This window comes from Piliocolobus tephrosceles, chromosome 3 (genome assembly GCF_002776525.5).
Source record: "Piliocolobus tephrosceles isolate RC106 chromosome 3, ASM277652v3, whole genome shotgun sequence".
Lineage (NCBI taxonomy): Eukaryota > Metazoa > Chordata > Mammalia > Primates > Cercopithecidae > Piliocolobus > Piliocolobus tephrosceles.
The window spans coordinates 83,169,557-83,186,284 of record NC_045436.1 but is presented as its reverse complement, the minus strand read 5'-3'; positions in this window follow the sequence as shown (position 1 = coordinate 83,186,284).

Here is a 16,728-nt window from a genome sequence, read left to right as displayed (position 1 = left end):
ATACCATTTCTGGTATCCATTAGCAGCTCATAGTATTTGTTGAATCAATTAAGGCTACAGAGCTCCACATCTACATCTTGTGTGACTCTTTCCTATCTTTTGAGCCCTTATCTATCTCCGTCAGATCACATTAATATGTCTAACCCCAAATTTTTATTTTACCTTTCCTTGTTACTTGTTAATGGTATAATAGCTTTTAGCCTCTTGTATCAATCAGTATGCTTAGTTACAAGCAGTAAAAATTCTCACTCTATTAATTTTAAGTAACTCACAGAATCTCCAGATGAGCCCAGCAATTAGTCATAGAGACTTCTCCACCAGGGAAATGCCCAGCTTTGTATCACAAAACTGGTCTCATGAAAACAACATGACTATCACCTGTGGATACAGACACCTTAAAACCTCCACGAATGCTGCAATGCCAGCCACTGGGTGCTCCTGCTACACCCCTTACTACTATTGCCTGTTGCTTCTGGAAAGTGGATGCAGAAGTGGCCACCACCTTGCTTCACCAGAATGCATTTTGAATTGTTCCTACTTTATCTGAGGATATATATCTGCTTCATCTGCTTTTCAGAGCTAAGTCAAGGGTCATGCCTATACAGATGCAAGGAAGGCTTAGAAGGGAGGTTCTCTAGTGAGAGGTAGATGCAATCTCCTGAGTTATCAGAAGCTTCAAATATTGAGGTTAGGGTGAGGCTAAAAGGGGAAATGTTTACTATATCCCCACACAATTACTTTAAGAGTGTGCATGGATAAATGGGCAAAAATCCTACCTTATTGTTGTATTATATCTCTCAAAGCACCCAGAACAATGTTCTGCATATAATAAAATATAAATGATTAATATTGTAATATAGAAGAACTTCAATAAAAAATAACAAACAAAATCAAACAATGCCACACAGAAGAGCTCCAAAAATCCCAGTTGTAAGCAGAGACCAAATATTACCACAGTCCCTGTAACCTTCTTATTTATGCTACACCATCTGTGACATTACAAAAATCTAAGCCTACTTAAATGTGGTACAAAATATGTGAAGCAAATTCTCCTTTCAGTAGCTAGCAGGTGCTTGACTGCTTAGCAACATGGAATAATGGAGTGATTAAGGGACTTCATAAAGAATATTGTAGAGCTACACAGTATTAGGAAGAAGACATCATGTGGCATGCAGAATGCAACCCTTAATAGTAGATTCTCAGACAGCTGGTCACCAGCACCACTGTGAGGAATGACTGGCAGACAGAAGCTATAAAATTGGACTCATTTATCTCTTAAATGCAAGCATTCCACCAATGCAGCAATGAAAGAGAGATTGAAAACAGATTATACGATCTCTGAATAAGAAAACAGTCGTCTTGTTTCCTTCTACTAGAGCAATTATTTGAATTAGAGAATACTTAGTAGATTTTGAAACTTCATTTCACAAAGCCAGAACTAATAAAGATACACTGACATGGTATTATTTAGGTGAACAAAAAAGATAGATTTTTATTTTGTGCTAGAAATATTGAAGTGTCCATATTTGAATGAGATTCCTGCAGCAGGCTATAACCAGGCCAGATGAAGAACAATTATACGACTAGCTTGCTTTTTACTTCTAAGCTTGGATATAAGATTTAATCTGTGCAGAAGCAATTTCAAAAAGTCCACATAAAAGAGATTACTATGGCTTTTCTTTTCACACACAAATCTGTTCAATAAAATCCTAATATCTAGTATCTGGTAAACATTCAGAAAAAATACAGAAAGAAAAGTTCAGAAAAGAAAAAGAACCATCTATTTAATGGTTTACCCTATGATGACAGGATTTCTTACACAGCTTTATATCTTGCACATAGAATAAAAGGCCTGAATAGTGTTGACTAAGACCCTTGAGAAATCTTTCAGTTCTTCATATCTTTTTGGAAATGTTTAAGATTTCAAGTCATGCCCAAAAAGACATCTACCAAAAATGTTCTTCAAAATGTCTACAATAGGAAAATTCAGTGCCATTCAGTAACGTTTGCTTTAGTCCTGATAAAAATACTAGATTGGAAAAAATGTAGGGATAAATTAAACAACTGAAAGGTGTGGCTCCCCACAACTTGCACATGCCTTAACCTAAAAATATTCCTTTAAATAAAAAGAAGATACAAATAAATACTTTCAGAATGATGCTCTTTTTACAATAATGGCAACATTGAATATCCTTTATGCCCATAAATGGCAGAGACTACTAACAATCCTCTGTAATCCATTTTACTTTCATTCTTTAGGGCTCCTGTTCTCACAGGCACTAATTTTTACCTAAACATATAGCTATTGGTCATAAAAGGAGCATTTCTCAAGCTCCCTCACAGCTGGGCATGGCCACATGCCTATTCCAGACAATGGAATAGAAGCAGAATGTTTCAGAGTAGCTTCAAGGAACCTTACTTAAATGACAGCCAGTGCAGGCCCTTTTGAACCTTTTTGACCTTGTCCTTTTCTCATTCCACCACTTGGAATTTACATGTGCTGATCACGGTTTCGAACCAAGGAGAAAAAGCCCATTTTCTAGGTGGCAAAGGGGAAATCTAGAAGGAAACTGATTCTTTGTCCTATCTGCTCTGAACTTTTGTAGGGGAGAGGCCAATCTTTCTGTTTAAACGAGTGCTATTGTGGGTGTGAATTACTTAAAGGCAAACCTAAGTCTTTATACACACACACTAATACAATGTGTGTAGGCAGTTGCTACTAGTAGCCTACTCAATATCCCTTCTCCTAATTTTATAATAAAAAAGAATCACAATTATTTTGCAGAAACAATTTCCCTAGAACTCTGAAAAAAAATCATAATTGGCCAACTATATTCATGTCATTTCCATCATCATTCCAATATGCCACATACTCACTTTCTCAGCTTTCTTGGCACAAATTTGCCAAAGGAGTCAGGTCTGATGGAGGGGTAGAGAAGATTGTGGAATCATTTTTCTCCTTGATGAAAGGAAGTATCTTTTCTTTATGCAGTCATTTCCTACTGCCTGTAAAACCCTTGTATGAGGATGTGGCACTTGGGGTTGTGGCAGCCATCTTATAACCATAAGACAAGAAACTTTCTGGGAAAACAGCCAACAGCTAAAGAGTAGCAGGGGAAAGGGAGCTGGGTCCTACAGCCCTCAGCCATCCCACCAACCCTGGGATCAATGATCTTCAGGCTTCTTGATTATGTGAAATAATAAAAGGTTTTAAATCATTAAGTCACCATTAGTCATATATTCAATTACAGTAAGAAGCATCTTCTAACTAATATATTTTAACACATCTGTAGGAAAAAAAATGTAAAGTGACCTGTAGAGATTGAGATAACAAGTAGACTAACTTTTATATGCTTTGTAATGATAGGATTTGTTCACAACAAATATAAATCACATCGTAATAAAAAATAATAACTTTATTAAAAAGAATGACTAGAGTCATTCTTTAAATATTTGTTTAATTATCTTTGGTATGTTGCTTGAAATACTTTGTTTAAATTACCTTTATGATTGAATTATGTATTTGGATACAATGTACACTATCCAGGTGATGGGTACACTAAAAGCCTAGACTTCACTGCTATCAAATTCATCCATGAAACTAAAAGCCACTTGTACCTCTAAATCTATTCAAGTTTTAAAAAATTATCTTTATAATTGAAAATAAGCATTTTTGTGTGTTTTATTCTCATAGGTACTGTATCTTAATTCACTATCATTTTGTTAATAAATATTGATTTAATACATGGGTTATTTTATTTTGTATTTTAATACTTATAAGCTTTGAAATAAAATCCACTTTACAGAGAGTATATTGTATGACTACCTACTTAAAAATATATATTAGCAAAAATAAGTACAAGATTCAAGACATATAGGTAAGAAATTAGGAAATCTAAGTTAGTTGTTCAAAGAGAGTAAGAAAGTGTCTGAAATACAGCCTTTCTAGGATAAGAAAGAGTACAAAAGTAAGATAAAAGTAAAATACCTACAAAAGTAGGTTAAAAAAAAAATCTTACCCTACAAAAATAAGATAAAATTGTGGTACTATAGGTTATATTAGGGTGAAGCAGGAAGTAGAAGGTAGCCAGGAAAGGAAAAGGGAAGAGAGAGCAGTCTATACTTGCTTATAAGTGCCTGGTTTAATCCAGAAGAAAGCAAACTGATCAATAGCTGACTAAAATATGGAGAAGAATGAGAGCCAAAACCAGATTAAATTGTGTATCAGGATAAAGAAGAGAAATTGGAGAGGTGGTAAGAAATAGATATGAGATAGCATGATGTTGTTAGAGTATGCAGATAGCCAGACATGAGCAGGAGGGGGACCACTTGAGAAAAGAAAAGTCTGAGAAGTCTCAGACCCAAAGGACCACCCAAAATTTTCATAGCAATAGCATCTCTAATGCTGGAAGGGGTGGGCAAGAAGGAGATGAAGTACCTAGGCAGAAAGAAATGCCCTGGTATTCCTTTTAAGATGCCCCAGTAATCATTCACTCTGCAGTGAAAATGTCAGAATGTCACTAGGTACATGCTGATAAGGACAGAAAGAGGGCAAAAGAGGACATTCCTAAGAGGTACACTGCTGCCACAAGTACAGATGAGAGCAAAGGAGGACATTCCTAAGAAATATTCAGGTGCAACAGATAGACATTTGACTGCTATACAACCTTCCTGGAGTGACAGTAATGAGCAGGAATGCCATTAAGCAAGATTTATATTGATCACCAACTTGTGCATGGGTATTAACCAACATAATGAAGAATCCCATCAGCATGGGCGGGAAAAAAAGTGGAGACTTAAAGCAGAAGAAGGAAAAGTAGACAAAGGAAAAAGTGGAGACTTACTTAAGACAGAAGTGGGAACTTGAAAGGGAGCCCTACGTGTTAAAACTCACAGAGCAGGACCCTCAAAGTTGTTTTCCTGCAGGATCAGCCCACTCTTGTCTGGGAGAATACTTATTTTGTCCCACAACAAGCCCTTTTCTCCCTATTTCCTTTCAATAAAGCTTTCTGTTATCCTTAAATCATCTCTTGCCTGAAATCTTTCTCCCAAGTTGACAAGAACTGGGGATTTTTACTAAAAACGTGAGGCAATATTCAGAGAAGTGTAAAGGCAGAACAGGAATTAATTACACAAATATGACCTATCTAACACATTCATATCTGTGCATCTTATTGCACCTCATAAAACTGGGAGCAAATTTTAGTAAATTTCATTTTTAAATAATTTATACATGTACAGTGTATAAAATCCAAAAGGTGCAAAAGGGTAGAAAGTAAAATATAAGTCCTTATATTAGTCAATTCTCACATTGCCATCAAGAAATACCTGAAACTGGGCATTTTATAAAGAAAAGAGGTTTAATTGGCTCATGGTTCCACCGGCTGTACAGGAAACATGACTGGGGAGACCTCAGGAAAGTTACAATCATGGCAGAAGAGGAAGGAGGCATCTCTCCCATGGCTGAAACAGGAGGAAGAGGGCGGGGGAGGTGCCACACACTTTTAAACAACCAGATTTCATGAGAACTCACTATGACAAGAACAGCAAGGGGGAAGTCCACCCCCATGATCCAGTAACCTCCCACCAGCCCCCTCCTCCAACACTGAGGATTACAATTCGACATGAGATTTGGGGAGTCACACAGATTCAAACCGTATCATTCTGCCCCTGGCCCCTATCAAATCTCATGTCCTTCTCACATGGCAAAATACAATCAACCTTTCTCAATGATCCCCTAAGTCTTAACTCATTCCAGCATTAACTCAAAAGTTCACAATCCAAAGTCTCATCTGAGACAAGGCAAGTCCCTTCTCCATATGAACCTGTAAAATAAAAAACAAGTTAGTTACTTCCAAGATACAATGAGGGTACAGGCATTGGCTAAATACTACTGTCCCAAAAGGGAAAAATTAGCCAAAACAAAGGGGCTTCAGGCCCCATGCAAGTCCAAAACCCAGCAGGGCAGTCATTAAATCTTAAAGGTCCAAAATAATTTCCTTTGACTTCATGTCTCACCTCCAGGCCACATTGATGTAAGGGGTGGGCTTCCAAAACCCTGGACAACTACACTCCCGTGGCTCTGCAGAGCATAGCCCCTGCAGCTGCTTTCACAACTGGTAGTGAGTGCCTGTGGCTTTTCCAGGTGCACTATGCAAGCCATCAGAGGATCTACCATTCTGGGGTCTGGAGGACAGTGGCCTTCTGCTCACAGCTCCACTAGGCAGTGCCCCACTGGAGACTCTGTGTGGGGGTTCCAATGCCACACTTCGCCTCCATGCTGCCTTAGTAGAGGTTCTCCATGAGCACTCTGCCCCTGTAGCAGACTTTTGTCTGGATATCCAGGCATTTCCACATATCCTCTGAAATTTAGGCAGAGGTTACAAAGCCTCAACTCTTGCCCACTGGGCACACACAGGCTTAATACCACATGGAAGCCACTAATGTTTATGGCTTACACCATCTGAAGCAGCAGCCTGAGGCATATCTGGGGCCCTTTTAGCCACAGCTGGAGCTGACATGTCTGGGATGCGGAGATCAGTGTCCCGAGGTTACACAGGGGAGCAGGGGCCTGGGCCCGGCCCATGAAACCATTCTTTCCTCCTATGTCTCCAGGCCTGTGAATGGGAGGGGCTGCTGTGAAGGTCTCTGAAATGCCTTTGATACATTTTCCTCATTGTCGTGGCTATTAACATTGCACTCCTCTTTACTTATGCAAATTTCTGCCACTGGTTTGAATTCCTCTCCAGAAAATGGATTTTTCTCTTCTTCCACCTGAAGAAGAGGCTGCAATTTTCTAAACTTTTATGCTCTGCTTCCCTTTTAAATATAAGTTCCAGATTCAGATCATCTCTCTTCACACGCATATGACCATATGCTGTTAGAAACGGCCAGACCAAATCTTGAATACTTTACTGCTTAGAAATTTCTTCTGTCAGATACCCTAAATCATCACTCTCAAGTTCAAAGTTTGACAGGTCCCTGGAGCAGAGGCACACTGCTGCCAGTCTCTCTGCTAAAGCATAACAAGAGTGACTTTTACTCTAGCTCCCAACAAGTTCCTCATCTCGGAGACCACATCAGCCTGGACTTCACTATACATATCACTATCAGCATTTTGGTCACAATCATTCAAAAAGTCTCTAGAAAGTTCCAAACTTCCTTCATCTTTCTGTCTTTTTCTGAGTCCTCCAAACTGTTTCAACCTCTGCCTATTACCCTGTTCCAAACCTGCTTCCATGTTTTCAGGTATCTTTATAGTGATACCTTACTCCTGGTACCAATTTTCTGTATTAATCCATTGCCACACTGCAGTGAAGAAAAACCTGAAACTGAGTAATTTATAAAGAAAAGTGATATAATTGGCTCATCGTTCTGTAGACTTTATAGGAAGCCTGGCTGGGGAGGCCTCAGAAAACTTATAATTATGGTAGAAGGCAAAGAGGAAGGAGGAAAATCTTACATGGCCAGAGCAGGAGGAGGGAAAGGGATGTGCCACACACTTTTAAACTTTTAAGTGAGATCTCATGAGAACTCACTATTATGAGAACAGCAAGGGGGAAGTCCACCCCCATGATTCAATCACCTCCCACCAGGCCCCTCCTCCATTGGAGATTACAATTCAACATGAGATTTGGGTGGGGACACACATTCAAACTATATTAGTTCTCTTCCCTATCTGTCTCAAAGCCACCTAGGTGTTTTCCTAGCAGCAACAACCAGTACTAGTTTCTTGTGTCTATTGGGAAAAACTCATAAGTACACAACTGGGGCGTAGGGACAGGGAACAGAAATTTTTAGAATTGGAATTTGGAGTAAGATCTGAATGAATTAACAATTATTTATAGTTCATGAATTGGAAGACTTAATATTAAGATGATGATACTCCCAAATTGATCTATTGATCTACAAATTCAATACAATCCCCATCAAAAATCTCAGCTGCTTTTTTTTTTTTTTTTTTTGCAGAAATTGACAAATTGATCCAAAAATTCACATGGAATTGCAAAGGGACACAAAATAGCCAAAACAATCTTGAAATGAAGAACAAAGTTGGAGAACTCACACTGATTTCAAAGCTTACTACAAAGCTATTGTAATTAAAACCATGTGGCATTTGCCTGAAGGTAGATATATCAATGAACTATAATCAGGAATTCAGAAATAAATCCTTACATTTACATTCAAGTGATTTTCTAAACGGATGCCAAGGCAAGTAAAATAGACATGAGGATCCTTTTGGAGAAATGAAAATATCCTAAAATTGTGAGGATAGTTGCATAGCTCTGTGGCATTACTAAAATTCACTGAATTGTACACTTGAAATTGTTAAATATTTTGGTATATATGTTGTACCTCAAAGGTGTTTAAAAATAACAACATAATTTGTTTTATTTAAGTATTAGACATTAAAATACATTTTAATCTTATGTGTAAAGTTTTAATTTAAAGAGTCCATGTTTAACAATATTGTTGACACCCATAAAAATAATAAGGGTCTATTATTTTAGAGACAGAAAGTCAGAAAAGATGATCAGTTACAACGCTGGAGCCATTTAGGTAATAGGATTAGTGCCTTATAAAAAAGGCCTTCGGGAGCTTCCCCTCTTCTGCCATGTGAGGATGCAGAAAGAAAGTGATATCTATAAGGAACAGGCCCTTACAGGATACCACATCTGCTGGTGCCTTGATCTTGGACTTCCCAGTCTCCAGAAGTGTAAGCAATAAATTCTGATCATAAATTACCAGTCAAAGGTATGTTGTTATAGCAGCCTAAATGGACTAAGACATTCATTAAATATATTACTCATTAAAGTAACATTTATTTCTGATTTTCTCAGCTAGTGTGATGTGCAGAATTTGGGAATATCTAGGGAAAACAATCAAGATGTAACTAGAATTGTAAAATGATTTATCATTGGAAGCATGATTGCATCTTGCTTCAAGCAAAATTAGTGGTCTATATCCCAAAGTCAATTTAGGGATATTTTGTGAAGGAATTTTTTTTATTCATTTAAATTGTGATTTTATTTCAAAAACTGATTTATACTGTAAGGAATTACCTACAGTAATTTTTCTGTGTGTATCCACTATATGATAAGAAAATATTGATAGTATAAAATCAGGAAATATCTACTTAATTTCAATTTAAAAACTCAGATGTAGAAAAGGATACTCTCATTTTTTTTTGTTAGCTTGACTATTTTTATTTCATATGTTTCTGCTTACTTGTTGCAATGCTTGGGGAATCTTTCTGGAAGGCTGATTATGGTACTGTGAGCCTAGAGGTACCATACTGACAAAACTTTCCAGGCTTTTGCCATGCTTCTTAGCGAACCACTGCAGTGATTGGACAGAAAACTTTGCCTCCCCACTCCCTGTCACAGCCAGGATAACTCTATTTTTATATTTAATATTAGTTGTAGAGGTTAAGCATGTGTTTTTTATTGTTGCTAAAACGAAGTACCAAACCTTAGTAGCTTAAAATTAAAACAACTCAAATTTATTATTTATAGTTCTGGTGGTTGGAAGTCGATAATGGGTCTCATTGGGCTAAAAGTTTGGCAGGGCTGTGTTCATACTAGGAGTCCTAACGACGAATCCTGTTTCTTGACTTTCCCAGCTTCTAGAGGCTGCTGTTTTATGGCGAAGCGTGTTGTCTATCTCCATAAATTTTCTTTTCTTTTCTTTTCTTTTTTTTTTTTTTTTTTTTTTTGAGACGGAGTCTCGCTCTGTCGCCCAGGCTGGAGTGCAGTGGCCGGATCTCAGCTCACTGCAAGCTCCGCCTCCCGGGTTTATGCCATTCTCCTGCCTCAGCCTCCCGAGTAGCTGGGGCTACAGGCGCCCGCCACCTCGCCCGGCTAGTTTTTTGTATTTTTTAGTAGAGACAGGGTTTCACTGTGTTAGCCAGGATGGTCTCCATCTCCTGACCTCATGATCTGCCCCTCTCGGCCTCCCAAAGTGCTGGGATTACAGGCTTGAGCCACCACGCCCAGCCTATCTCCATAAATTTTCTATGTGCACTTGAAAATACCTCTGTATTTTTGGAGGGCAGGGTCCTGCTATGGATTGAACATGTCGCCCAAAGTTCGTGTGTTGGGAACTCAGTCCCCAGTGCAATAGTGTTGACAGGTGGGATCTTTAAGAGGCGATTAGGCCATGAGGGCATGCTTATAATGATTAATGTCACTTTTGAGGGAATGGGTTTGTTATTGTGAGGGTGAGTTTTGCCCTCTCTTGCTCTCTTGCTTTCTCTCCCTTGCTGATCCTTTCATCTTCTGCCATGGGATGATGAAGTAGAAAGGCCCTCACCTGAAGCCAGCAGCTTGATATTGCACTTCTCACCCTCCAAACCTGCGAGAAATAAATTTCTTTTCTTAATGAATTCTGGTATTCCGTTACACCACCACAAAATGGGCTAAGACAAGTCAGTAAGGTTGATGGTGGTGATCAGATCTTCTATATCACTTCTTATTTTTTGTCTAGTTATTCTATGAGTTACTGTAAGAAAATATTAAAAACTACAATTATGGCTATGGATATTTACATTTTCCCTATTTAGTTCTGTCATTTTTGTTTCCCATATTTTCGAATTCTGTTATTAGTTGTTTACATGTTTAAGATTGTTTTGTTGCCTTGATGAGTAGGTTCTTTTAAGTTAATGAAAGGTTCCTCCTTACTTCTGATAATACTTCTTGTTGTGAAGGCTATCTTTTCAGCTATTTATATCCTCATTTCAGTTTCTTATGCTTATATAACTTATATGCATGATCTATCATTTTTCATCATTTTACTTTATTGGTTTCTTTATATTTAAAGAACATCTCTTATAGATTGCATATAGTTGGATTTTGCTCGTTTACCCAGTTTGGCAATCTCTGTTTTTTAATTGGTATGTGTAGTCTGTGAAAATTTAATACAATTATTGATATGTTTACTTAAATTTAAGTCTATCAATTTCCTTTTAGTTTTGTATTTATCCCATATGTTTTAATCTCTGTTCCTTCTTTCCTGATGTCTTTTGGGTTAGTCAAATATTTTTGGTTTCTTTTTCTTTTGTTGACTGTTTATGGTTTCTTTGCATTTTTTAGAGGTTGCTCTAGGGATTACAATATACATACCCTGTCACATCTATTTAGAATTAACTTTTACTATTTTATGTTAAATGTAAAAACCTTGCAACAATAAAGTTTTGTTTGCCTTCTATCTTTTGGGCTATGATATTAATCTACATCCCATCTATACATGTTATACATCCTGAAGTACAATATTATAATTACTGTTTTAAGCAGTCATATGTATTTTAAAGATATTAACAGAAGTAAAAAAAATTACATAATCCTTATATTTACCACAGATTTACTATTTCCAATACTATTTATTCTTTCCTCTAAATTTAAGTTTCTCTCTAGGGAGATTTCTCTTCAGGATAAATAATTTTATTTTACATGTTGAGTAGTGTAGTTTTGCTAGAAATTCTGAGTTTTAATTTATATGAAGATATCTTCATTTCATTATTATTTTATGAAGGCTATTTTCCTTGGACATAGAATTCTGGGTTGACTCTTCCTTTTCTTTCTTTACCTTAAAGTGTTGGCTCATTGTCTTCTGGCCCCTGTTGTTTCTAGTTAGAAGTCAGTAATCATTTAAATCATATATACATGTGACTATCCTCTGTCAAAATGTTCTCTTAATGTCTGATTTTCAAAAGTTTGACTATGATAGCTAGACATTGTTTTCTTTGTACTTATTCTGCTTAAGGTTAGCTAATATGTTGGCCTCTATTTATGTTATTTATAAAATTTTGAAATTTTTTAGCCATTATTTCTTTAAAATTATTATGTTTTGTTGTATTACCTCCTCTTCCTCCTTCTTCTTTGGCTTTACACAACAACTATCATTTGTTTTGCTCAAGAATCTGAAATTTTGGCAGGGCTCAAGCAGGGGCTGCTGGTCTCTACTCACACCATGTCTGTTTATGTGTCTTGACTAGGACTGGAGGATTCATTTTCAAGATGGCTCACTCATATAGATAGAGGGCAAGTTTGTACTGGCTGTTGGTGGCTATCCACATGGACCTTTCTGCATCTTTTCTTCTTCTGAAAATTTAATTCTGTTAGAGAGCTTGATATTGATGAAATAGTCACTGATGCTCTGTTCCTTTTTTTCTATCTGTTCTTTAGATTGGATGCTTTTTGTTGATCTGTCAACAATTTTCTGTTCCTTTTATATACTATGTTAAATATTTTAAAACAAAATTTTTAAAACAAAATTTTCTGTTCCTTTTATATACTATGTTAAATCTTTTAAACCCATCCTGGGAAATTTTTATTTCAGATATTATACTCTTGGTTCTAAAATTATCATTCAGTTCTTTTTTAGGAATTGCTTTTATTTGCTAAGAATATTTATCTGTTTACAGCATGACTATAGTTTCCTTTAGGTATCAGAATATATTTGCAAAAGGTGCTTTAATTTATTTTACCAATAATTTCAATATTTGGGTCATATTTGTGCTTTCTTTTTTGTTTCTTTATCTGTATAAATTTAAGGTGTATGTCTTTACTGTCTGGCAGTTTCTCTCATGCACTGTGTTTATCTTTTGTGGTATACCTAGTAATTCCTGATTGTACAATGTTCATTGTATATGATACATTGCTGTGAGTATGAATTATGCATTCTCTTTTAAAGGGTATTCACCTTATTTCTGGTGGTTAAATTTTCACATATTCTGGGTCTTGTCAGGCTTGGTATTTTTTCTTTGTTAGGGTGAGAGGGTACTTTTTTATTTACTCTTAACCCATGACTCTTATGCCAGGGCATAATTTTGACTTTCACACAGTGGCCTTTTTGCCATCTCAACTAAATGTCCAAGACACTTGGTGTGGTCTCTCCATACCAGCTGGACTGATGCTCCAACATCTCCCAGCATGGTACAGCTTTTGATATAATCATTTATCTTTTAGCCTGGGAGCATGCAATTTCTGTTAGGCATGGCAGAGTTAGATCCTGGGCATGCACAGGATATTGGTCACTTTTTGACAGAAGGTGATTGTGACTGGGATGGAGGACACGGAGTGACTTCTGAGTGACAAGAACTAGAGAGTTCTGTTTCTTCACCTGGATCATAGTTATGCAAGAGTTTTTGCCCGATGATAATTTAAGTTTTACCTTCATTTCATGTAGGTTCTCTTGTGTATCTATATTTTAGTTTTAAATAAAAAGATGTACAAATGCAATACAAAGAGCCTCTGAGACACAACTCAATATGAGCACTACGTGTACCACTCACAGAAAAATAAGGTTAACAAATACGTGAAAAAAATATAAAAACTGAACTTCAATATCTATAACATTGCAAGTTAAAACAATGAAATGTCATTTTCACATAACAGTGGGAAACATTTTAAGAAAAATAATATGCTAATTAGTTTGCTATTAAACACTCATAAACTGCTGGTAAAAACTGGGAAATTAAATCAACAAAGTGAAAAGATAGCCTACAGGATGGGAGAAAATTTTTGCAAACTATTGATTCAACAAGAGATTAATAACAAGAATATATAAGGAAATGTAACATCCCAAAAGTGAAATGAATAATCTGATTCTTAAAAGGACAAAAAGATCTGAATAAATATTTCTATGTTTTCTTTCAAAAGAAACACATTTTTTTCATTTTTTTCATATACCTGTTGATTCCGGTATATGAAAACTGCTCATATAACTACTGGTTTACGAAAAACTGTTCATCATCACTAATCATCAGGCAAATGGAAATCAAACCCAGAATAAGATATCATCTCACCCCAGTTAAAATGGCTATTACAAAAAAGACAGAAAATAACACAGAGAAATGAGAAACACTTGATGCGATGGATACCCCAGTTACCCTGATGTGATTATTACACATTGCATGCCTGCATCAAATCATTACATGTACCCCCTAAATATATACACATAATAATTAAAAATGATAAGTTTGAAAAGACAGAAAATAGATACTGGCAAGGGTGCAGAGAAAGAGAAACACTCATATGTTGTTTGTGGGAATGCAAATTAGCCCAGCCACTATGGAAAACGCTATGGAGATTCCTCAAAAACCTACAAAAGGAACTACCATATGATCCAACAATCCCACCACTGGATATATATCTAAAAGAAAGGAAATTAAGGGGGGCAGAGCAAGATGGCCGAATAAGAACAGCTCCAGTCTCCAACTCCCAGCGCGAGCGACACAGAAGACCGGTGATTTCTGCATTTTCAACTGAGGTACTAGGGTCATCTCACTAGGGAGTGCCGGACAATCGGTGCTGGTCAGCGGCTGCAGCCCGACCAGCAAGAGCTGAAGGAGGGTGAGGCATCGCCTCACCTTGGAAGTGCAAGGGGGAAGGGAATCCCTTTTCCTAGCCAGGGGAACTGAGACACACAACACCTGGAAAATCGGGTAACTCCCACCCCAATACTGCACTTTAAGCAAACGGGCACACCAGGAGATTATATCCCACACCTGGCTGGGAGGGTCCGACGCCCACAGAGACTCCCTCATTGCTAGCACAGCAGTCTGCAATCTAACCACAAGGCAGCAGCGAGGCTGGGGGAGGGGCGCCCACCATTGCTGAGGCTTAAGTAGGTAAACAAAGCTGCTGGGAAGCTCCAATTGGGTGGAGCTCACAGCAGCTCAAGGAAGCCTACCTGTCTCTGTAGACTTCACCTCTGGGGACAGGGCACAGCTAAACAACAACAACAACAAAAGCAGCAGAAACCTCCGCAGACACAAACGACTCTCTCTGACAGCTTTGAAGAGAGCAGTGGGTCTCCCAACAGGGAGGTTGAGATCTGAGAAGGGACAGACTGCCTGCTCAAGTGGGTCCCTGACCCCTGAGTAGCCTAACTGGGAGACATCCCCCACTAGGGGCAGCCTGACACCCCACACCTCACACGGTGGAGTAAACTCCTGAGAGGAAGCTTCCAAAGTAAGAATCAGACAGGTACACTCGCTGTTCAGCAATATTCTATCTTCTGCAGCCTCTGCTGCTGATACCCAGGCAAACAGGGTCTGGAGTGGACCTCAAGCAATCTCCAACAGACCTATAGCTGAGGGTCCTGACTGTTAGAAGGAAAACTAACAAACAGGAAGGACACCTACACCAAAACCCCATCAGTACGTCACCATCATCAAAGACCAGAGGCAGATAAAAACACAAAGATGGGGAAAAAGCAGAGCAGAAAAGCTGGAAATTCAAAAATTAAGAGCACATCTCCCCCTGCAAAGGAGCACAGCTCATTGCCAGCAACGGATCAAAGCTGGTCAGAGAATGACTCTGACGAGATGAGAGAAGAAGGCTTCAGTCCATCAAACTTCTCAGAGCTAAAGGAGGAATTACGTACCCAGCACAAAGAAACTAAAAATCTTGAAAAAAGAGTGGAAGAATTGACAGCTAGAATAATTAATGCAGAGAAGGTCATAAACGAAATGACAGAGATGAAAACCATGACACGAGAAATACGTGACAAATGCACAAGCTTCAGTAACCAACTCGATCAACTGGAAGAAAGAGTATCAGCGATTGAGGATCAAATGAATGAAATGAAGCGAGAAGAGAAACCAAAAGAAAAAAGAAGAAAAAGAAATAAACAAAGCCTGCAAGAAGTATGGGATTATGTAAAAAGACCAAATCTACATCTGATTGGGGTGCCTGAAAGTGAGGGGAAAATGGAACCAAGTTGGAAAACACTCTTCAGGATATCATCCAGGAGAACTTCTCCAACCTAGTAGGGCAGGCCAACATTCAAATTCAGGAAATACAGAGAACGCCACAAAGATACTCCTCCAGAAGAGCAACTCCAAGACAAATAATTGCCAGATTCACCAAAGTTGAAATGAAGGAAAAAATCTTAAGGGCAGCCAGAGAGAAAGGTCGGGTTACCCACAAAGGGAAGCCCATCAGACTAAGAGCAGATCTCTCGGCAGAAACTCTACAAGCCAGAAGAGAGTGGGGGCCAATATTCAACGTTCTTAAAGAAAAGAATTTTAAACCCAGAATTTCATATCCAGCCAAACTAAGTTTCATAAGTGAAGGAGAAATAAAATTCTTTACAGATAAGCAAATGCTTAGAGATTTTGTCACCACCAGGCCTGCCTTACAAGAGACCCTGAAGGAAGCCCTAAACATGGAAAGGAACAACCGGTACCAGCCACTGCAAAAACATGCCAAAATGTAAAGACCATTGAGCCTAGGAAGAAACTGCATCAACTAATGAGCAAAATAACCAGTTAATATCATAATGGCAGGATCAATTTAACACATAACAATATTAACCTTAAATGTAAATGGACTAAATGCTCCAATTAAAAGACACAGACTGGCAAACTGGATAAAGAGTCAAGACCCATCAGTCTGCTGTCTTCAGGAGACCCATCTCACATGCAGAGACATACATAGGCTCAAAATAAAGGGATGGAGAAAGATCTACCAAGCAAATGGAGAACAAAAAAAAAGCAGGGGTTGCAATCCTAGTCTCTGATAAAACAGACTTTAAACCATCAAAGATCAAAAGAGACAAAGAAGGCCATTACATCATGGTAAAGGGATCAATTCAACAGGAAGAGCTAACTATCCTAAATATATATGCACCCAATACAGGAGCACCCAGATTCATAAAGCAAGTCCTTAGGGACTTACAAAGAGACTTAGACTCCCATACAATAATAATGGGAGACTTCAACAC